This window comes from Triturus cristatus, chromosome 7 (assembly GCF_964204655.1).
Source record: "Triturus cristatus chromosome 7, aTriCri1.1, whole genome shotgun sequence".
Classification (NCBI taxonomy): Eukaryota; Metazoa; Chordata; class Amphibia; order Caudata; family Salamandridae; genus Triturus; species Triturus cristatus.
The window spans coordinates 1349219389-1349242319 of record NC_140590.1 but is presented as its reverse complement, the minus strand read 5'-3'; the positions used below and the strand labels follow the sequence as shown (position 1 = coordinate 1349242319).

At 44.0% G+C, this 22931-nt stretch overlaps 1 protein-coding gene across 2 annotated transcripts in view; it reads left to right on the top strand.

The window, feature by feature from the left end:
- TRPC4AP (transient receptor potential cation channel subfamily C member 4 associated protein) overlaps positions 1-22931 on the top strand; it is a 749627-nt gene that overhangs the window by 675377 nt on the left and 51319 nt on the right. The gene's annotated exons all lie outside the window — the stretch shown is intronic.

Here is a 22931-nt window from a genome sequence, read left to right as displayed (position 1 = left end):
TTCATGTATCCCCCTCGGTAAATAAGATCTTGTGCAGAGTAGAGGTTCTCAAAATGGTTATACCAGTCCTGGCTTGTGATGTGGTTAGGAATTACGTCAGGATCTTTATTGCCAAACCGCCTAACCTTATTCCAGAAAAGGTTAGGGTCTCCAGCTGTACTTGCACCTTTTAGGTCTTGCCATTATAATTCATCCCAATCTAGTTTCGCACGATAAGTTGCAGTTTTATAGGTCTTCCTAGCTTCCCTAATTAGAAGGCAGTTTTTACTTTTTATTGCTAAGATTAAGGCCTTTTTTTTGTCTGCAGTCCCCATTAAACCAGGTATGGCACTTTTTAACTCTTCTAGTTGATTTGCCTGTATTTTTTACAATAAAATATGCTCCTATCTGAGCTGTCATATCATACAAATCTGGTATTTTTAATAGTCCCCCTGGGTCCTCAGTGGCCTCTAGTAATAATCAGATGTCAGTGATTCTTGAGCAAGAACTTTAGGCCATTTAAGGGTCCTTCTGTAATTTGAAGGTACTAGCTCTTTAGTAATCATAAAGGGTTCTAAGATCTGGTTACAAGAAGGGAGAGGAGCCCAAGGACTATCTATAGTCATACTTAGTGTGTTATGATCATTATCTGAGGAAGGGAGAACTTCCATATCCAGTATCTTTTTCCATAGCCTCACATCTGCTAGTATGTAGTCAATTTGTGAGGGGCAGTTAACTCTATTAAATGTGTTGGCTCCTGTAGCATCAGAAGGAGTTCTACCATTCACGGCCCTTAATCCAAATTCTAATGTAAATGCGCTAATCTGGATTGCAATTTGAGACCATTTCTTAATGGGGGGTATATTTAATGTTGGAACACCCCATTTGGCGTCTTCTTCATCTATCCCCATCAAGTCCTCAGATTCCTTACCGACCTACCCATCCTCCCCGCAAACAGGTTTTTAGGGGCATGGCGCTAGCTGTTCAGAAACACACCAATGTGTTCGCTCTTCATGGCTCTGCGCTTCTGATGTGGAAAGTTTTTAAAAGTAACTGATGTCAGCGTGCCGAGGTGGTGCCTATATAGGTGACGCAGATGTCACAACAGCGAAGATGACGTAATGCAGAGCCGACCGATGCCATATACCGGCGCTCTAGGGTATTGCTCGAAGAAAAATCTTCTGGATCCAGTCTGCCGCTGATGCATGGGAAATTCAAAGGTAGGGAATCTGCAGCTAAATCATGTCTTCACCAAATAAGGGGTTACCCAGGGTAAGTTACTTGTCCTTTAAAAACTTAATTACAGTGCTACAGGTATCATGTCAGCTCCAAAAGTGTCAGGAGTTGAGGACTTGTGTCACTTGCAGATGTCCATTTTGGACCCCCAGGAAATCCATCTCTGGTGCCAGGGGCATGAACACGACTCCAAGGCCTGCGAGAAATGCGGCCTCCTGCATTCCAAGGTCATCCAGGAGTGGAAAACGAAGCTCTTTCTTTATGGTGTGTGCCTGCAACAAACACTGAAGTCATCACTGCTCCAAGAAGAACCACTGAGAGAAGAATTCCTCTGTCTCTTTCCCATTCTTGGGTTAGGTTTCTTAGTTGGAAGCACAATTCCCTGAGTCTGGCCAAGATGTCTTCTTCAGAACCTATCCCATCTTGTAGGATATCTGCCCATTACTGATGCCTTGCTCAATATGTGGAAATATGGATTTTTATGATCAGTTATGTCCCCTATCTTGGACCCCAACGGTTTCATGTATAAATCACAAGTACATGTATGTTCCCTCCAGTTCCAGTTATGAAGACGCAAATACATGTGCGTCCACCGTCAACATGTCCTCTTTCAGATCCGCCATGAATAGGCCGGATATTCCATTCCTAAGTATGAAAGGCCACCGGCTTTATATGGTTCACTTATGCCATTTTACAGTCCAGGCAAGTAGGCCCTGATTCTGTCATCAAGCTTTTCTTGCCTTCTGCCTCTGAAAGCTCCAGTCTGAGCCTGCATCTGTGACCATGAACTTTGTCTCATTCCCTGCGCGGCTCACGGTGCCTGACATCAGCCTGTTGCCTGCCAAAAACTGTATTTCACCTTCGAAATTATCTGCTCCGCTCCCTGCCCAATGCATTCCTGTCTAGTAGTTTAAGTAAACATTCTTCCAGCTACCGAGCAAAGGCCCGGCTTCTCTGTCTTTATGCAAGTAATTCATAGCCCTATTATTATGGAAGACTTCTGCCCTCGCATCTAGTGTAGACACTTAGACGCTTGTACACGCACTAACAGTCAGTATAGTCAGTATAGAATAAGATTCTACTCTAAGAGACCTCTCTTTTGGATAACATAGTTCTTTAAACATAGGATGTTAGATATGATTTGGGATTAGGTTGACTTGACCCTCCAGACATCTGTCGCCACATGTAGAGCTAAATATCAAGTCCCCTTCACCCCCTAGTTGCACGTCAATCACACGTCATGCTGCTGCGCGCGCATTTCTGCCAAGTATTTCTGCTGACATTGCGAAATTCTTTCATGGAACCACCCTATTATGACATCATACCTGATGACGTTCTTTAGTTACACCCAGTTACGCCTACTTTTGCTACGCATGTATGTTTTATCTTCACTATCCATTGTTACGCCTCCTGCATTTGCTTCACTGTAATGCCTATTGTATAAAAGTGATTACTTATCAATAAAGTAGGTACTTCACTTCCTGAACCTCCGTGGTGATGGAACTTGGAGTTCACGATTCGAATCGTCCATTGGAATAAAGCCCATTCCGAACCTCTAATACCACGGATTTTGCCTCTTATTTTACTGAGCTATTTTTATTATGTTTCTGTATCAAATTAAGTCCCGGTAATTAAATTATTTACCACATGAATGGCGCCCGATTAGGGACACTTTCTCATCTCACGCGCCGGCGGTGCGTTGCAGGCCCGGTCTCCTGCCACAGCTGGACGGACAACAACGCGTACCAGCAGGATTTCCTGTATCTCCCTCCGGTCAAGCGGGGGCGACTGAGGCTGCGATCAACACCCAGACGAGGCGGTGAGAAGTGCGAAGTATCCCGACCAGAGCCTAGCTGAGAGAGCAAGATCCGAGGTATACAGAGGCCCACCAAGTTCCGAGGTTTCCGATGTTCCGAAGTTTCCGAAGTTTTCGAGTCGAGTCCAGTCCAGTTCAGTTCCGTTCCGAGGCCTTCCGTTCCGAGCTACCCGGTGAGTACCATTACTGGGGAGGCGTTCTGACGTGCACATAGCCTGTGCCGGTCAAGACGGGTTTGGGTACACAAATCCGGTCTGCACTGTTTTAGCAGTGTATCTGTACTGTTTAGCAGTATATCTAGTATATCAAGTATATAAATTCAGAATAATTCAGTTAATGCCGAGTATTATGTTTAGTGATTAAGTTTCCTTAGATCGTCATCATCATTGTTGCTCATTTAAAACGTTAAATGTTAAATGTGTTAATACGTCCTGCATATTGTGGTGTGAATGACTGTTCATTATTGTGTTTATTGTATTAAGTTTGTTCAAGATCAAGTATCAGATCAGTTCTCAATATGCCGCTTTTTTCGAAACTAAGACAGATCACAACTAGGAAAGGGGTACTCGAAGAAGCTGTTCCTATTCCTCCTAGGGACACTCCAGGGTACTTCATGTATCATAAACACGGCTTAGACGCTATATTATTTCTTGATTTATGGGTAGACTACACCAAGGAATTACCAGAAAGTCAGAGGTGGCCCGCAGCTGGGACCTGGGATGCAGAGTGCATCATGAAAGTAGAGGAAGAGTTATGGAAAAGGAAAGCCAGACAGTCACAGAAAGACGCCGTTGAGTTATGGCGTAAAGAATCTCATAGACGTACAGAAAAAGCACTCAGACAGGAGGAGAAAAAATAAGGAGAATTCAGATAAAGTCCGAGAAAATCTATTAATTGAAGAAGGTACACGAGTGAAATCAGAACAAGTAGACAGACAAAGAAATGCCCTTATGAATGGTATGTATCCCCTTCTGGCCGAAAGATTACCTAAGGCTACTCCGGAGATACCAAAAGACTTGCCACCCCCATTATTTCCAATAAAAGTGCATCCTAAGGGGCATCCTAGAACCGCAGAAGATGTTTTTCTTTCCTCATATTTAGATGACGCAGCTCCCGAGTATGCTAACCCCGCCCCACATAGACCGTCTGCCGGGGAGGTTCAACGCCAAGATCCTGTATCTGTACCTCTACAACAACAAATCCTGACACAAGTTCCGGCAAGCACATCTGTTTCTACATCTGTTCCTACAGCTGTGTCCACACCTATAGTTGCTGTATCGCGTTCAACGAATCCTTTCACGCCCGATACCCCAGACGGGGCTACCGGAGGTGCTACCAACATTTTTTCTACGCCACCCAGAATAAATAAACTTACTTTTCAAGAGTCAGCACATCCACGTACCCCCAAACTCATAAATTCCCGCACGCTTAAGGAACTTCTTGTAGATTGTAGATATGACCCTGTGCCCGGAAAAGAGGACGAAATGATCATGGCATCATTACGTATCAGACGAGCTGCGGTGTATTTGGGGAAGCTACCAGGAATGACTACGCATCTAGATAATATATATCATTTTGTCCAAACAGGGCGAGACTCTGAATGTATTAACAGAGCTATGGAATACCAGAAAGTGGAGATACAGGGGGAACTGTTACGTTTCCTCATAAATTGTGTAATCAGAAATCAAGACCGACCGGAGGTAGATCCGGAAATAATGCAAACTCTTACCAGATGGAGCCAGAATATATCAGAAGGGAGACATGATAGGCAAAAATGTATAATAGCCATGTGTCGAAAGATCCGTAAAGAAATAGAACGCCTACACGAAGAGAGATTAGCGGTAGACCAGTTTGAACAAAACGAGGAGGAGGAAGGATCAGGACTGCCCACAGGACAGTCAGAAACCATAGCCTATGTAGGTAGAGGAAGATCTTGTAATAGTACTAGATGTTTTACTGACCCGATACGTCCGATATGTCCAGATAATAACAGGAATTTCCAAACACCTATAATAAATATAAGGTCCCCCGAGCATTCGTTCCAAGCCGCTGACAAATTACTCCGAGAACGAAGGGGTTATCATTTACTCGATTCTATGGATGAACAAGAATTAGCCAGGTCAGCCGTTCATTGGGTTGACAGTCCCGGAAAATATGGTGATGATACAATAGCACACACATTTTTGAACCTCACCCCAGATGAACAGCGTTTAGCTGGGATTTATATGATTCAACAACTTCTTATACTATATAAAAGCCAACATTCGGATCCTGGTCCCTTACCTGATATATTGACTGAATTACTCACGAATAGATGGAGAGGTTCAGGTACTAAGTTAATTAGAGAAATACTAGAATCAAGAAAGCAGTACATTCTTTTTGTATGCCCAGAACATGTCTCACTGCCCATCAAGGAAAGAACGACGTATTACATGGACAGACAGAATCCCTTACGAGAAGTACACCCAATAAAGGGCGAGGACAATGAGTTTAAACGTGTATTTGTATATACGCCCATATCAAAAATAGAATTATTAGAAATGAAGAAAGTGGTACCCAGTCATGACAAAGACCCAGCGGGTTTTCACCGTGAAATTAAAGACATGTTACTCATGGGAGAGTATACCTATCCCGACATTATGACAATATTAAAGGTATTAATGCCTGCTGGCATTTATGAAAAACTTAAGGAAAAAGAGTGGGAGGTGGGAGACCAAAAGATAGACTGGACAGCATTAGAAGCAGAAGAAAAGGCCCGAACTGCAGGAGCAGGGCTTGGGGATAAAACTAAAGCACTACCAGGTTTACTAGTGCAGGTACTGCCACGTTTATTAACTACGAAAAAGGAAGACTGGGGTGCAATCTCAGCCTGTAAACAAAAGCAAGATGAAGACACTAGTGATTTCTATGCCCGATTTGAAAAATGTTTTGGTATAAATAGTGGCATAAAAGCAAGTAGCGAATCATACCCACATCTGTTTGTGACAAAATTAGTTGAAAATTCCTTGCCCCAAGTGAAGAATAGAGTATTAAAATTCGAAGAGTACCTGGCAAGGTAACACCCCATCACAAATGTTACAAATGTTACAGTATCATCACAATAGAATTAGAGAGGAACAAGAACATGAACAAAGACGCATGAAAGATACAAAAATGAAAATGCTAGTCTCCCAGACAGTTCCAGCTGAAGGTCATAAAAAGGGTACGACACAGTCCGGTGATTCAGCAGGACCTGTAAAAGGGACATGCAACTATTGTAAACAACCAGGTCATTACATACACGATTGCCCAGTCCTGAAGCGTAATATCGCCACAGGTAAAACACAGGAAAGACCACGGCCACCTAGACAGGATCAGAATGAACAAGGAGCCCCGCAGCATGCACAGTCCATGCCAGCTCCACAACAGTCTATACAGTTTGTGCCAGCTGCACCAGCGCTGCCTGTTGCTGCCACACAAACCACGACACGACAGCTGTACCAGACCGCACAGTACGACTATCCTGATTATCAACGATACGCATGAAACAGCCTAGAGAGGGAAGTTGACTTACCCCTTATCGAGGTCCCTGTAGACCAAGAAGGACCTTATGTACATAGTGAACTATTAGGCCAAGATAGAAAATTTTTACTTGATACAGGGGCAAGTCGAACAACCATAAAACGTAGTGAAGTTCCAGGGGCACCCCTCTCAGGCTCACAGAATATTTCCCTTGGTTTTTCAGGAAAACCTATTGTTAATGAAGTATCACAGCCTCTTCCACTTACGATAGGACCCTTGACCCGAACTACAGATTTATTGCTTACTAAATCATGTCCAGAAAACTTGTTAGGTATAAAAACACTGAAAGCTCTAGGAGCTATAATATGTTGTTCTCCGGAAGGAGTAAGATTGTTTTTACGTGATTTCAAAGGTCACTATGTGTCTCGAGACATGGATCCCCGACTGCAGACTTTACCTACACATTTATGGGCACAAGGCCCTACTGATGTTGGTTGCATGAATATTACGCCATATCGAGTTACACTAAAGGCAGGAGTGGTACTACCACGAATGCGACAATACAAGTTACCACCAGATGCTGTAGTGGCTTTACTGCAAATCATTGACGAGCTCATTGCCCAAGGAGTGGTTGTGGAAACAGACTCCAATGTATGTAATTCCCCGATAATTCCGATTCTTAAACGAACAGATCCAAAGGCCCCGCCAGTATATCGATTGGTTATTGATCTGCGCGAATTGAACAAATGCATTGTGCCACAATTCCCTGTGGTCCCAGACATCTCGTCATTACTGACAGCTATTGATTCCGGAGCAACATTCTTTACTGTAATTGATCTCAAGAATGCCTTTTTCAGCGTCCCAATAGATCCGGAAAGCCAATACTTGTTCGGATTTAGTTTAAATGGACGTAGCTTTAAATTCACACGCGCACCTCAAGGATTTACAGAAAGCCCCAGCATCTATAGCCAAGCACTGAAACGAGAACTCGACAGTATCCACATGCCAGTCAACACTGCCCTGCTTCAATATGTCGATGATCTGCTGATCACCGCTAGAAGCGAACCTGAATGTGAGAAAGCATCACTGACAGTTTTACAATTTCTAGCCGAAAAGGGGCACAAGGTGTCCCCTTCCAAGCTGCAATTCTGTGTCCAGCGAGTTGTTTATCTTGGACACTCGCTGTCCAAGGAGGGAAGGCAGCTTACACCCGACCGCATTCAGTTAATAGCTAACATGCCAATACCCAAGACACAAAAGGAGGTGCGGGCTTTCATAGGCCTCACTTCATATTGTAGGCAGTGGATCCCTCAGTATGCATTTCTAGCAAAACCACTCATTCAATTGACAACACAGGAGGCAGCCACATCGACTGTTCTCCCTTGGACTCAGGAACATGCACAAGCTTTTGAAAGCCTAAAGAAAGCCTTATGCCAAGCACCTGTTTTAGCAACACCATGTTACAATAAACAGTTTACACTCTTTGTTACAGAGCGCGAAGGTACTGCCTTGTCAGTACTCACACAGGAACAAGCAGGATCACACAAACCATGTGCTTATTTTTCTAGTACATTAGATCCCGTAGCTCAGGCTTTGCCTGCATGCCTAAAATCAGTGGCAGCAACAGCTTTAGCAATCAGACAAAGCGATGCCATAGTGTTAGGACATCCATTGACAGTTCAAGTACCACATGCAGTAGAGGTTCTTGTGAATCGAACGCAAACACAACACTTGACTATTGCGCGACTCACTGGTTACGAATTAACATTGTTTCAACCACATATAGAAATTAGACGTTGTAACACATTGAATCCTGCCACACTTTTACCCGTAATCGGAACAGACCCACTAGCTCATGATTGTATTGAAGTTATTACAATCACGACGAAACCCAGACAAGACTTGACAGATGTCCCATTGTCAGACCCAGACCTGACGTTGTATGTAGATGGTTCATGTATGAGAACAGGTACAGGAGAGTTAGTGGCCGCTTACGCAGTCACAACAGACACTGAAATCATTGAAACAAATTGCATAAATACCTTGTCCGCTCAAGCAGCAGAGCTCGTCGCTCTGACACAAGCCTGTATTCAAGCCACAAATAAAAAATTCAACATATACACTGATTCACGTTATGCATTCGGAGTTGTACATGACTTAGGCGTGCTGTGGCGAGAGAGAGGTTATTTAACTTCTCACGGTGACCACATTCAGCACGGACCCCTCATTCATGCCTTATTAGATGCAATACATTTACCCACTGCAATATCAATTATGAAATGTAAAGCTCATACGAAAGTTACTGATATCATTTCTCAAGGCAATGATCTAGCTGACAAAACAGCTAAACAGACTGCTCAAACTCAAACATCCGACATGACAAAGACCATAGTCCCGACGCCAACACATTGTATGACGGTTAAGGATCCCGCTCTTGACGTAATTGACATACAGACACATGCTACACCAGACGAAATAAAGAAATGGACTGAATTAGGAGGGATCCAAACGGATCAAGGATGGATGACGAAGGAAAAATCTGTGTGGTTCCTTCCTGATTCAATGGTCCAAGTCATTATTAACACTGTACATAGTCCAGGGCATCTAGGAGAAAAAGCTATGCTAGACAGCATTCAACACATTTGGTTCAACAAACATTTACGAGCAGCAGCTAAACAAAAAGTTCGTACCTGTATGATCTGTTGTCAGTTTAACCCAGGAAAAAGCATTCCCGTAGAACAGGGTGGATTTCAGCCTCCTGATCACCCTTTTGAAGTCCTCCAGATGGATTATATCCAGATGGAACGATGTCGAGGATTCAAATATGTTCTCGTAGTTGTCTGTGCTCTTTCCCGTTGGACAGAGGCATACCCGGTTTCAGATTACACTGCCCCGACTACTGCCAAACAGTTAGTTCGAGAATTCTTCCCACGGTACGGTTTACCACGTGTTGTCTACTCAGATAACGGCCAGCCGTTTTCATCCGAACTAATGAAACACGTTTCACTTTTGTTAGGCTATCAGTGGAAATTCCACTGTGTCCGACACCCCGAGGCAGCAGGTCTCGTGGAAAGACATAATCAGACCCTGAACATTAGATTGTCCAAAATATGCAGGGAGAAAGGTGTCGACTGGGTAGTAGCGTTACCAGTTGCACTCTTTTACATGAGAATGGTAGCACACTCTCGAACAGGGCTATCCCCGTATGAGGTGATCTTTGGCAGACCACCAAATATGTGGGGGACGCCTATACCACGCAAAATAACTGATATTGACTGTAATATGCTGACAGATTACTTGGCTTCCTTGATGTCTGCACTACAATCTTGTCGTTCACAGGTAGCTGCAGCTTTTCCCGACAACACTGAGGTGAAACCCCATGACGTAATTCCAGGAGATCTGGTCTTAGTGAGGAACTTTGATCGGAAGTCTCAGCTGGATCCTAGGTGGAGGTCGCCTCAGCTCGTACTGCTAACGACGAGGACAGCCGTGAAGATCGAAGGTCGAAAAGGCTGGATACATTCAAGTCATATCAAGAAATTTCATGGACTGTCGTCAGACGTAAACGACACACCTTGCGTGTCTTCCCCGATTGACTCAAAACTTCCTTTGGTTGAACTGAATAGCCACGAACTATACAAACTAAAACTCAGGTCTAACCAGTCAGGCAATTTGATTGTTTAAGTCCTCTCCAAGGTGAATCGGTCGAATTTGTCTCTGACATGTATCCCTTAGACCTGTATAGAGAAAGAAACAGAAGGATAAAACTGAAACGACATGCATACTGTAAATCACTGCGTAGTCATTGCACAGTGACGTTATTAATTTTGTTTTTCTTAAGTCTTTTAATAATCACTGCAAGTATATTGTTGCACATATATTATCCTATTTCTAGACATGTTTATAATGTTACTGCTGAACATTCTTTTAGTGAATTACCTCCGCATGAGTTGTCTTATAGATTTGCGCTGCGCAATAACACGTTTATTAGTATGTTACATCATTCCCATCAGGTTAGCAATGCTACAAATTGTTGGATATGTGGCCGACTCCCTCCCTATCAGAATTATAAAGGAATTCTACCTCTCTTTCCATACCCGTTCACACACAACGGCTCCTGTAGAGCATGGTTTAGTTTAATTAATTCCCTAGATTCGAATTCTGCAGTTTATCAAGACAACTGGGTATGGGGAAATTTGAACTTAGGTTTACTTAAAGTCTGCTACCCTAACAAGGAGGGACTTCCCAAAAGAACAGGAACTGATCTAGAAAATGAAGTGTATGGATTAGGTAATTTTACGCTTAATCTTATGATCCTAAATGTCGAATCCGAAGCTACTCCAATTTTGCCCGCTATGTCAATATTCCCAGTAAAAGGTGAATTATGTGTAAGAAAGAATGGTTCCATACATATGGGCCATAGTAGATGCACCACTGTAATAGAATTTAGTGATCAAGGCAAGTCGACATTTAGAGTTTCCCGCCATTCCTATTTCATATGTGGTCAGACGGCATATATACGTCTGCCTCTAGATTGGGATGGTACCTGCTACATCGGATTCCTTTTGCCACCTGTTTTCCTAGCTCCTCCTGATTATCACAGAAATACTCATTTAGTACACAATAGAGAAAGGAGAGATCTCCCAATGGTCGATTACACTGAAACAGCATGGGAAAAATACACAGATTTCAATAAAGGTCTCTTTCCCTATATAGGTACCGTTACTAATAGTAAGCTGATACGTAGATTAACTAGAACCCTTGAAGCAGTAGTGAACGAAACTATTTCCGCCTTAGGCAATTTAACAGAAGAGCAGTCTGCTATGCGGATTGTTGTGCTTCAAAATCGTCTTGTCCTTGACGTCATCCTGGCCGATAGGGGCGGAGCTTGTAGGGTCATCGGATCAAGTTGTTGCATTTTCATACCAGAAAATTCGCCATCTGTATATAAAGCCATAACTCGCCTTCATAAGATTGTAAGCCAGATACACCAGAATCCAGGCACCTGGACTTGGTCCGGTTGGTTTTGGAGTGTATTATCTACCTTTGGATGGAAGGTCCTATCCTTCCTAGGTATTGGCTTTCTCATACTATTCAGTTGCTGTCTATGTCTACAATGTGGACCAGCGATCTGTGGTCTGTGTGCCACATCGTGTATTCCACCACCAAGATTTCATTCATCCCAGAGGAAAAAAGAAGAACAAATGATGCTATATGAACAGATCAACGGATTGATGAAGATTGATATCTCTTAACGGGCAAGTAGGGGACAAGGAGGGAATGTGGAAATATGGATTTTTATGATCAGTTATGTCCCCTATCTTGGACCCCAACGGTTTCATGTATAAATCACAAGTAAATGTATGTTCCCTCCAGTTCCAGTTATGAAGACGCAAATACATGTGCGTCCACCGTCAACATGTCCTCTTTCAGATCCGCCATGAATAGGCCGGATATTCCATTCCTAAGTATGAAAGGCCACCGGCTTTATATGGTTCACTTATGCCATTTTACAGTCCAGGCAAGTAGGCCCTGATTCTGTCATCAAGCTTTTCTTGCCTTCTGCCTCTGAAAGCTCCAGTCTGAGCCTGCATCTGTGACCATGAACTTTGTCTCATTCCCTGCGCGGCTCACGGTGCCTGACATCAGCCTGTTGCCTGCCAAAAACTGTATTTCACCTTCGAAATTATCTGCTCCGCTCCCTGCCCAATGCATTCCTGTCTAGTAGTTTAAGTAAACATTCTTCCAGCTACCGAGCAAAGGCCCGGCTTCTCTGTCTTTATGCAAGTAATTCATAGCCCTATTATTATGGAAGACTTCTGCCCTCGCATCTAGTGTAGACACTTAGACGCTTGTACACGCACTAACAGTCAGTATAGTCAGTATAGAATAAGATTCTACTCTAAGAGACCTCTCTTTTGGATAACATAGTTCTTTAAACATAGGATGTTAGATATGATTTGGGATTAGGTTGACTTGACCCTCCAGACATCTGTCGCCACATGTAGAGCTAAATATCAAGTCCCCTTCACCCCCTAGTTGCACGTCAATCACACGTCATGCTGCTGCGCGCGCATTTCTGCCAAGTATTTCTGCTGACATTGCGAAATTCTTTCATGGAACCACCCTATTATGACATCATACCTGATGACGTTCTTTAGTTACACCCAGTTACGCCTACTTTTGCTACGCATGTATGTTTTATCTTCACTATCCATTGTTACGCCTCCTGCATTTGCTTCACTGTAATGCCTATTGTATAAAAGTGATTACTTATCTATAAAGTAGGTACTTCACTTCCTGAACCTCCGTGGTGATGGAACTTGGAGTTCACGATTCGAATCGTCCATTGGAATAAAGCCCATTCCGAACCTCTAATACCACGGATTTTGCCTCTTATTTTACTGAGCTATTTTTATTATGTTTCTGTATCAAATTAAGTCCCGGTAATTAAATTATTTACCACAAATACATGGTGCTGAGGTCGTAGGCCTGCCCATGCCTGTTTAGGAGAATAATGCTAACATCCTTAAAATGATCTTGCAGTCTTTGTACTCGTTCTCAGAAGCATTGCTGTCCTTCAGTAAGGCACACTTGAATCCCTTCTTGGCTGCATGGAACAATCTGCCATCCACTCTGGCGATGAGCTGCTATGTTATCTGTCAGCATCTTCCAGCACCTGTGCGACCACATGTTGTTGACCGTACACCTGTTGCCTGATATCGTAGTGGTTGAGCTTCCTCTTGTTACAACTAATGCTAACTAGTTTTCTTCTACTTCTACAATGGGCAAGAAAGTGTTTTCCTCAGTAAGTTTGTTTCTTTGCTCTTCTAACTCAACATGCTTATTTGAGAAGTCATGAATGGTAGTATCAAAAACTTGTCCATTTGCATAACCACTTTACTGATGTGTTGATGTGAGACGAGCAAGCTGTGGTCTAGCAGGTTCTCTGTTCGGGCCTTGACATGGTAGATTTGGTGGCCAGGTCTTGTGGGCACTTCAGTGCCTATATACTGCCTGTCTGTGGTTTACTGGGGCCTTTCAGGCTTCCCTCATGGAAAAGCCCTTCAATTGCTCCTGTTTGTTTGGAGAGAAGGCCGATTGACCCTGGAAATTCAAGAATGGTAGTACCATGATTCACTTCCTTGGTTTGGCTTCCTTTGCCTTCCACTTTTACTGAATATACAGTACATAAACTTTAGTGACTATTCCGTGCCCCGTTTTCTCAGCAACTCCAGCCATTTCATCTCATTCAGTAGTCATACAGAGGGCTTGGTGGGTCCAAACGTTGCCGAAGACACCAGTAGCGATCTCGTTCTTCCTCCTCCTGGCTAACCACTTTAGCTCACCATTAAGGGCAAATGTGTGACTTGTCAGATAGTGGATGTTATTTTTCGGACATACCGGCAATCTATCCTTTCAAACACTGGCGTCTTTCAGATCATCAAGAGTAACTATGTCCTCCCATTTATAAAGTCTCATCCCTCATACACCCTCTTTGTCTTTGGTTGACCATACCTGCATTCTCCAGCATGTGGGCTTTGCCCTTCTGAACGAGGGGTTCAGAAGGAGCTTGTTCCCTATGGCCTAGATTGGACAGGTGTTTTACCTCAATATTTCTTGGTATCCTAGAAAGTCTAAGGTCCTTGTACCATTCTAAACCTTTGCATTCTTCGCTCCTTTGCAAGGAGTTGATGATGATCCTTTTTCAAGTTGTTCTGGCCTAGGAATTCAGAGACTGCATAATGTCATTAGGCGTGGAGGGTGTGTATTTTCATTTACCGATCTTAAGGACGTTCAGGCAGTTCCTTCAATTTGTAGTGTCTCCCACTCACTACTAGTGTGTGGTCCTTCCATTTGACCGCATGTCAAGTATCTCATGAAGGTCATGCCCCCTGTCATGGCCGGTCACCATACACTATATCCTTACATCAGCATCTGGTTGCTGAAGATCAGCTTGCAGTAACTGGTGTTGGACCATCTTCAGAATATGATCTCCCTCTTCAACTTGTGTTGCGCCATGAACTATCTCAAGTCGCACCTCCATCCCATGAAGTACCTCCTCTTCATGTTGGTGGAGCGCGACCCTTTTGCCCTCAACAGCAATGCATCTTACCCTCAAGGCATTCTTTCTATCCATTTGCGGTCTGTAGATTCATTCCTCCCTGACAACACAGCCACCATGTGGTATGCCAGTCAACAGGGTGGCATGGCCTTGTGTCTCTTGTGCTTAAAGACATCCAGGCTATGGTGTTGGGCCCTTGCTCATAATGTTTTGCTGATGGCTCCCTGATTGTGCAAGTGAACGACCTCAGTGGATGTCGCCTGCCATTGCCACTCATGAGTGGTCTCTTCATCTGGAGATGGACTATTTCATCTTCCCCCTCTGGAAGTCTACTGGTGGACTGCTTCATCACTCAAGAAAACTCACTTCTTGCTGTTCACACTCTCCAGTTTCTTCTGTGAGCATCTCTGGTGATCTGTTCTGCCTGAGGTGTGACTTCAAGTTTCATTACCTACTCCTGCTTAGTCCTAAGATTCCTCATGTTCTCGATAATCATCAGTTCCTTGGTTATGATTGTTAAAAGAAAAGCAAGGTAATTCAGAAGCAGACAGTTTTTTGCTGAGTCATCCTGTACATTAAGGTTTTCTGCACCCTTGCCAAGAAGGATCCCCTTGAGGGCATTTGGTCCCATTCCGCCAAGTCAAAGACTGCTTTTTCGGCACTATCCAGGGGTGTTCCTTTTCTTTTCTGGATGTCTGCTGGACTGCGATGTGTTCTTCAGTCCATGCCTTCACCAGGCATTACTTCCTCAACTCTGATGGACGTTTGCACAGGCAGCTATTTGCCAGGTCTGTGTAGCAAGATGTATTAGTTCAATCGACATCTCAGACCAACTTCCTGTGAGTACTGTTTGAGTATTGATTCGAGAGGTGAGTAATCTGCAGGGGGAAGTATCCAATCGGAAGAAAACGTTACCAGATAATCTTATCTCCCTGCAGATTTCTCACAAACCTGCTTTTCTCCCTCTTTTGAGAGTAGTCTAGAATGTTTGTTAATAAGGTCTACCTTTTTAGGGTGTAAAAGAAAAGCACGGGAACTAACATTACCATACCATGCGGCACCACGTTTGACTTTTGATGTGATGTCCAGGGAGGTACCAGAGTCAAGTCGGAGCCATGGTGCTACCTTCCAGCATGTAAGAGCTATTTAACCTTTGCTGGAGCCAATCTGGCACATAGAATAGATTTAAGAGGTGTGGAATCTGCAGGTAGTGTATTAATCAGAAAATATTATCCAAAGGTAAGCAACTTATTCGTGCAATGGAATTTTGGCAAGACATTTATTCACCCAAGAAGCCTACAGCACTTTCCTTAAAAAAACTGATTGTCCAAAGTTTGTGAGTTCTTCGAAAAGGTTAATAAATTACGCTGAGTAATGGGACAAAATTATGGTAGCCAATATGACCTTCAAAAGTGTTGTGTTAGACCCGTTGATTTCTAAAGGGCTCTCACTCAGTAAAGGAATCCGGTCTGCAGGCTAATTGTGGGTTGTGTGAATGAAAAATAAGGCGGAAATATTTAAATTAATCATCGATTATAACATGCAGTCCTTAGACAGCTATAGTAGTGGTTCCAGTGGGTTGATATTTTTAAAAGAAGCATTACAGGGTGGGTTTTTACAACAAGTCCCCTAACTGGAAGCTCTACAAATGGAAAAAGTTCTATAGTCGACCCAATGGCAAGGCAAATGTAAGTAGGAATGTTGTGGGAAATGGTTTTAATATATTATCAATGGGAGGGTGATACCTTTATGTGATGGAATTAGTTCATACCCCATTCGAACTTATAAGAGCCCGAAGGTCAGACCATATTGAGATGTCTAACTGAAATAACTAACCGACATAGAGATCCTAGAACATAAATTGCAATATCAAATAGAAATATATTGCATAACCTTCTTTAGGCAAGCTATGCTCAATCTGTTAAATGTTTATTATACAGCCACAGACCGGGAAAGTCTTTGTGCGGGCCTTAATGGCTGATCTCAAGAAGAGATATGCAGGATGAGGTGGGACATCCAGCATCTAGAATGAGTGTTACGCATTTATACCTGGATTTCTGAAAAAGGAATTGGGCTGGGAAAAAATACAAATATTTTCTATTGTAGTTGCTGTAGGATAATTAAAAAGACGCCCACCTATGGACTACGTTTCAGGGTAATGGAAAAAGTAGTCCGTTTATCTTTTGAGGTCAAAATTGAGGTGGGCCTCTGATTAAAGATTTAGTTATGCACAAATAGACAGAGTGACCATGAAACAATATTTGTTACCCTTCATTGGGATTCTTTCTTGGTGGGAAGCAAAGACCAGTGTTTAAGGGGCTTGTCAGCTGGCGTTCAGCGTCAAGACAGGTAGCATTAACTGGTCCAAAGTGGACAAAGATATTAAAATTCCAACCTTATTTGCACCAACTTTTAAAACCTTGTCAGAGCACAGACTGCCAGTTTACCTAAAAGCTTATAAATGTGTGTATTTGTGCTGTCAAAACTACAATCTTTGACCACAAATAAAAAGCTAAGGAGCCTATGCAATTGTGTGAACTATTGGCTGGATAGTTCATGTATAGGATCCAGAGGAAAACTAAAGGCGATTGTAGGAGGCTGGTTGCATTGAAGCAAAGGTCAAGCATCTGAGTAGAGCAAAGGTGGATTACAAGATGACCATAAAGGGGTAGAAAAGTGTGTATCAAGGGAACATATGGGAAAAGCTACTAGAAGCAGGAAAGTCTAAAGTAACTAAAATGTGGGGAAATTGTAATTAGTAATCTTACCTATGAGGATGTAACATTTCATGTTTGTATTAGTATATGTGAAGAATGGCTCCGGCACTACTTCTGTCTTAAACGTGGTAATAGTGGAAAATATGGATTGATGGTCTTAGCAGAGCAGTTAGTCCCAAAGCCACTGCCAGCCATGGCTCTGTTCACCCTTGAAGAAATAAGAGACACTAAAAGTTCAAAATGTATACCAAAGCTCCCAGGCCAGATTTGGTACTGTAGGATACATTCCCAAAAGAACCTGTAGTATTGATTCCCTTTCTTTAAGTTTATTTACACTTTCATTAGAAGGGGTTACTCTGGCCAGCTATAAAAAAATATAAAAAAGGGTTTACCTGCCAATATTGGACCTATATCCTCAGTTTATAACTGCATTCAACCTATCTATGCCAAGCATTCGAAGTAATTTCAGATTGCCTCTCTGGCTTTCAACCAGGTGTAGTACAATGTACCAGTGCTTTAGACGATTTGTGAAAGTTTCAAATGATACTTTGTTAAGCAAACAAATATATTTAATATTTTAAAATAGCATTTGATTTCTTAAGCTTTTCAGAACTATGAAATCTGGGAAAGGAATAAATGTTGTGCACTGTGTATTGCACTTTATGCAAGTACTGGCCGCTGGTATCATGACATGGGTATGCTACAAAAAGCCAGGGAGTTGACCGATCCAATTCCAATAAAATCAAGGGTCAGACAGGAATGTTTTCAGACTCTGACTTTGTTTAGCCTATTTATTAATGATCTGCAGGCTTGTTTGCTAGACCTGATATTGCACTACTTAAGATTAAACAATGTCCTTTTGCCTTCATCATTTGCTGACTGTTTTTTTTATTAACTGGATTCACAATGCCTTCTTATTTAGAGGGTTTTACTAACTATTGCAACACCACACTTCTAGTTATTAGTAAGCTAAAACCAAAAGCAATAATGGTAGGAACAGATCCTTGCTGAAGCGAGCATTCAGGTTGAATAGACAACCCCTAGAATAAATCCGGAGTTTTGAGTTCCTAGATATACGGTTTGCTAACACACAAAGGTGGCACAAATTCAGAAGTCTGCTCTGGTTGAAGTTGAAAGTCGCTGAACGTTTTACATTTTAAATGACCTCTTTATTGCTTAGTGGATTTTATCAAATACATTTAGGGGGAGGGGGGGGGGTGCCTAGGCATTAGAACGTCAACAGAGACCATAAGGTTGAAACCAGTTTTCTTTTTCTAGAAGGCTGTTACTAAAGGATATTTATCCATATGTAAATTAGCCCTACTAATGTTAATGTTCTTTTGACTCATTTCTGTTGTCAGTTGCCATCAGTGAGGGAACGGCAGGTGTTGTTAAAAAATAAGAACCAGGATAAAAGTCTGAAAGTAATATTAACTAATGGTGAGAAGGGTGTTAAAGTGTACAACTATTTTGAAGCTAAAAATGTTTATCATATATTATAAGGATAAAAAAACTCCTTGTTCTTTTTCCTCTTGGAATGTGGCCCACATGCTAAGTAGTTAAACGTTTCAAAAACCTTTGTCTTAGGACAGTTAAGGATGCAGTGATTGTTATCTAAGCAGATTGGTTCTTATGCAATATTCTGCATCATCATTTTATTGGCCACTGAGAAAATTGGTTGGTTGCAAATAAGGAGATCGGATTGCACTTTGATGTGTGTTAGTGATTGGTTGTTGTCTCAGTGTTTTTATCCTTTTTAATCCTTATTATTGAACTGTTATATATTCAGTGGCACATATTTGTACATATAAATTATGGCATTCATATATCAATGATTTTTTAAACACTAAGCTCTATTGATAATTTCTATTGAGCCCTCCTTTGCTGGTGAGTTTCTGTAGGAAGCTGGCTCTGTATATACTATACCAAAGTGAGTTATCGTGTGCACAGAGTCCAGTGGAACCCCAAAGGTAGGCAGAGGTGAAAGTAGATAGCACCTTACTCTCTATTTGTGGTAGTGTGGGCGAGCTGTAAGGCTTTATCAGAGGGAAGTGTTAAGCATTTGTTGTACACACTCAATCAGCAAATGATTGTCACACACTCAAAGACTGAACTCAGACCAATTTTGTTTGTATAAAAATATTCTTTAAGTTATTTTATTTCCTAGAACCAAGCAAGCCTAGCACCGGTAAGTGGTTTATACTTTGCAGTAATAATACAGTTTGAATTGCAATAATACATTTTGAATTGCAGTTGTATATATACTTTGGTTTGATTACAGTAGAACTATCAGTAATGCAATGCTTTGAAATATTATACATATACTTTGTATTGGCTTTTCAATAGGATGTCAAGTAGATTACTTTACAGATTACTTTTCTTACACAGTGTAGTATACCTGAATACTACACTGGAACATTTCCTGTAAACAGGTAAGTAAAAGCGTTTTTGTTTTTTGGTTACAGTTTTAAAGACTTTTATAGATTTTCCTACTCCACACTGAAACTTGGGTAAGATTATTAATTACAATTTCACAACTTTTTCATAGAAAAAGTCAATGTTATCCTATGGGAGGAAATAGTGTTATCAGTTAACAGGTAAGTACTCTGTTGTGGGAGTTGGGTTTCTGGGGTTAGACTCAGGGCCCCCCGCAGGTTCAAGGGTGCCCATCTAAAAGAGACTATCAGTTATATATTCCTTACCTTAGAATTACCCCCAAGCGTCAGACTGGATCCAGAGAATATTTTTTTTTGTAGCAGTACCCTTGCATGTCGGTAGTTGGCGTTGGTTGACTCTGCGTCAGTCGTCTGGATCGCCGGGATGACGTTGCGGTATCTACTTAGACGCCGCCCCTGCGTGCTGATGTCAGTTCTTTTTTTTTCTCTGCGCCAGCCAGTGTAGATCTGGAAAAAGCGGTACCCTAGTCATTTTTTGACTAACTGTTTTTTCAACTTTTTGTCGACTTCTTTTCGACTCCTTTGACTGCTGGTGCACAGGGATCGGCGGACCGGCTTCAAGCCTTGTGGCTCCTGCCACAAGCTGCTGATAGCGACGGACCCGCATCTAGTGTGCATCTTGTATCAGGAGTGCAACCACAACCCGAATTCATGCTTCGACTGTTGGGCCATGGCCCGAAGTCTTTGCAGGAGCGGTCCCGAAAGCTTATGGAGGCCCGGCAGTCTGCTCCGTGCTGCTCGTGGTCCTGGTTGAGAGGGAGGTCGCGGAGCCATCCCCACCACTCCTCGTCTTCGGGTAAGTCAAAGCACAAGAAGAAGGCAAAGAAGCACCGTTGCTCTTCGCCTTCCCCCATCCGTCGGCCGATGAGACGAGGGATGCGGACGGTCGTCGTCCTTCGGCTCTGTCTGTAGACCCTGCTGGGTCTGTTCCAAGTCTTCCCCCCCCCCTCCCCCCCCTTTCCCGGAGCTGACACAGTCGCCACCTCCAAAGCCGGTTGGGTCCACAGCTGGCATCGACCCCAGCCTCCCCCTCGACCTAGATAGGGAGCCAGACCGGTGTCGACCGACAATTGGCAGCAAGGAGAGGGTGAGGAGGACTGGGAGGGGTCTATTGACCCTCTTGCAAACCAACTTGAAGATCCGGCCTGGAGAGAGGAGTTGGGTGATGCCAGTGGTCTGGATATCTCCCCAGACCTTGACATGCTTTCTCCCCCTACCGTGACTACAGAGGAGGGCGCCTCCTAAGCTGTGGTGTTGTGTAGGGCGGCTGAGGCCTTGGGCCTTGAGCTTCCTACGGTGGCAGTCAGGACAAACCTCCTGACTGAGGTTCTTCAGCCGGCTGCGGCCTCTTCGAAACCCCTGCTGCCATTCAATGAGGCCCTCACGGACATCCTTCTGGGCCCTTAGTCGAAGCCCAGCACAGGGGCTCCTGTGGATAGGATGATTGCCCGACGCCACCGCCCGGCTCCAGGCGACCCCATTTTCTTCTCCCAACTTCCTACCACAGAGCTTGGTAGTCCAAGCCTCTACTTCCAAAGGCTCGTTCCCTACTGCTCCCCCAGATAGGGAATCAAAGAAGCTGGAACACCTTGGGAAGAAGATGTTTTCTTCTATCAGCTTAGGACTGCGGTCGGTGAACCCCGCATGTCTCTTGAGCCATTACACTCACTCCGTGTGGGATACGGTTGAGCAGGTGCTGCCGCAGTGACCGGAGGAGGCCTGGGCTACACACTGCTGTACGGTTGCCGAAGGGAGAGATGCAGCAAAGTTCGCTATTCCCTGTGGGCTGGATACAGCTGACTCGCTAGGCAGGACTATTTCAACGTCGGTAGCCCTAAAACGCTACGCCTGGCTGAGATCCACTGGCTTCTCGGGTGATGTCCAATCTACACTTTTGGACATGCCCTTTGATCGCCGTCGCTTGTTTGGCGACAATGCAGTCCACACACTTGAGCGCTTCAAGGATTCTAGAGCTACGACCAGGTCCTTGGGCCTTGCGACTACATCTCACCCCACGCAGTCTGCCTTTCGTCCCACGCAGTCTGCCTTTCGCCCCTTTCGCGGCTACGGAAGGAGTGCTCCGCCGCGTTCCTCCCAGAACCACAGGCTGCCGCAAGCTTCCCAGCCTCTGTGCGGCCGGGGACGTGGGAGCCAGCGTCGTGGGTCTGGGGGCCAGCGGGCCGGCCAGTACACCAGTGCCCCCTTTACAGCAGCCTCCAAACCCTACTAGTCCGACCTTTCAGGTACACCAGTTGCCAGTGGGCGGCAGTATCCGCCATCACCTCCCCCACTGGCAAACAATCACATCGGACAGGTAGGTTTTCAGATAGTCAGAAGGGGCTACTCCCTCCCCTTCGGGACAACCCCTCCATCCTGCCACCGCAATTCCATCACATGTTGGAGGATCACTTGGCCCTCCCCCAGGAAGCTAGGCTCTCTTGGCCAAGGGAGCTATCGGGCGAATTCCTGCCTCAGAAGTAGGTCGTGCTTGTTATTCCCACTACTTTCTGGTGCTCAAGAGAGACAAAGGCATGCGTCCTATCTTTGATCTCAGGAACATCAACCGCTTCCTCCGGAAGGAGAAGTTCAAAATTGTGACATTGGCTCAGGTTCTGTCTGCCCACGTCCTTGGAGACTGGATGGTGGCGTTGGACTTGCAGGATGCTTAATTTCAAATCCCCTTCTTGCCTGCTCACCGGCGCAACCTACTGTTCGCGGTAGGCCACAAGCATTTTCAGTATACCGTGCTCCTCTTTGGCCTTACCAGCGCCCCTCGGGTGTTGCCGTAAGGGTTGGTCGCAGCTCATCTGCGCAGATCAGGGGTTCCAGTCTTCCCCTATGTTGTCAACTGGCTGTTGAAGGCGGGCTCGCCCCAGGATGTCGTCTCCCACCTCCAGACTACGGCGGACCTCCTGCATTCGCTGGGGTTCACCATCAACGTGCCGAAGTCACACCTGATCCCCTCACAGAAGCTCCTCTTTGGAGCGGTTCTGGATACAGCGCAGTTTCAGGCTTCTCCTCCCAAACAGCGAGCCTGGGATATTCGAGCTATGATTCCGATGTTTCAGCCTCTGTCCCGGGTTTTGGTGAGAATGACCCTGCGGCTATTGGGCCTCATGCATCCTGCTGGTAGATCATGCCAGGTAGCACATGCAGGCTTT